Source organism: Bos grunniens, chromosome 2, assembly GCF_055505025.1.
Source record: "Bos grunniens cultivar Pamir isolate PY7600 chromosome 2, Bosgru_T2T1.0, whole genome shotgun sequence".
Taxonomy (NCBI): domain Eukaryota; kingdom Metazoa; phylum Chordata; class Mammalia; order Artiodactyla; family Bovidae; genus Bos; species Bos grunniens.
In genome coordinates this window covers 66,890,112-66,891,902 of record NC_141166.1, presented here as the reverse complement: position 1 = coordinate 66,891,902, position 1,791 = coordinate 66,890,112, and positions in this window count along the sequence as shown.

Sequence of the window (1,791 nt, the reverse complement as noted above, 5' to 3'; positions counted from 1 at the left end):
AGCCCTCTTCTCAGCCCTTCATTCAAAATACATCTCCTCTCTCACCTTCTCTCCATTGAGGTTGTGATTGCTTTGGGAATGAGAGAAGCCTAGGGTATGGGAGGCAAGAAGAGGGCTGTGTGGGTTTCCTCCAGTTAAGGGGATGCTGATGGAAGAACATGGTGGATGGTCTGCTGGGTGTGTTCTGCATGCTCACTGGTGGGTTGTGGCTGAATGAAGGTGCCACACAGGCACTCAACCAACACATCCCCTGATGTACTAGGCACCCTAGGGCAAGGGACAGAAAGGTGTTACATACCTTCTCCTAGTATTTGAGGCACATTTTACTCCTCTAGTAAAATGCACTAGTTATTGTGTAGTCACTCAGTTGTGTCTGACTCCTTGTGACCTCATGGACTGCAGCATGCCAGGCTTCTCTATCCTTCACTGTCTCCCAGAGTTTGCTCAAACTCATGTCCATTGAGTCAATGATGCCATCCAACCATCTCATCCTCTGTTGCCCTCTTTCCTCCTGCCCTCAATCTTTCCCAGCATCAGAGTCTTTTCCAATGAGTTGGCTCTTTGCAAGACTCTCAAGGGTCTTCTCCAGCACCAGTTTGAAAGCATCAATTCTTCGGCACTTGGCCTTCTTTATGGTCCAACTCTCCCATCTGTACATGACTGCTGGAAAAACCATAGCTTTCACTATATGGACCTTTGTTGGCAAAATGATGTCTCTACCTTTTAGTACACTCTCTAGGTTTGTTATACCTTTTCTTCCGAAGAGCAAGCATCTTTTAATTTCATGACTGCAGTCACCATCCACAGTGATCTTGGAGCCTAGAGGAAATCTCAATCAAAGAAAGCAACAGCATAAGAGGTGCCTGTGGCATAGCACAGGTAATTAGGAACATAGAGGATCTGCGAATGAAGAATCTGGGACAGAAGATACTGGCAGTACCTCCTAGGTGGTGTCACCCTGGAAGAGGAGGACATCCTCTCTTTGGTTAGATTGGAAGTTACTGCAGCTTCCAAGGGGTGTTAGGTACAGTCTAGACGGTTGTTCACTGCATGTAATATCCAGCTGAGGGGATAATGAAGGTGGTGGTTCAGCTCATAATGCTTTCCCAGAGCTGTGCTCTGTGCACACTAGTGGGGATGAAGGGATGCAATGTAGGCTTCCGAGACACTGGCTGTCAGCCATACTCCTTACCCAATCTGGTGCAACCTTGGTAGGCAGACCAGTCTCTAGCCTTTCATCCTCCCCAGCCCCACCCCAACTCCTGGGCATATCTTAGGGACCACACATAAGATGGTTCTAAAATATTTTGGGATCAGGAATCCTTTTGGGAATCTGATGAAAGCTATGGACGTTTTCCTTCAAAAAAAGATACATTCACACATAAGCTTGGATGAAATGTCAGAACATTTATTCACCTGAAGCCCATCAGTTGAGCCTTCTCCAATAACCCTCCCGATGGGTTCAAAACCCCTACAGTAGAATGGTAGTCTTGGCCTTGCGCTCTGCCCTCTGAAGGAGAAATGAGCTCCTGACAAATGAGTGACACCCACTGATATACATTTCTCCTTGAGTGGAGCTACTTCTTCCAACAGCTGGAAGGAGCAGGGTTTGGCCTCTTCCTTCTCCTTTTGTACCGGGTAGTTTGAGGCAACAATTCTGAGTGTGTGTGTCTCTTCTGCAGTTCCAGGCTCTTCTTCTGGCCAGCTGGTCCTCAAAACTCAGAGGGTAGATGTAGGATGAGCAGGGAGGTTTAACATAGATGTAGAATCGTGTATCTAATCTTGCTACGG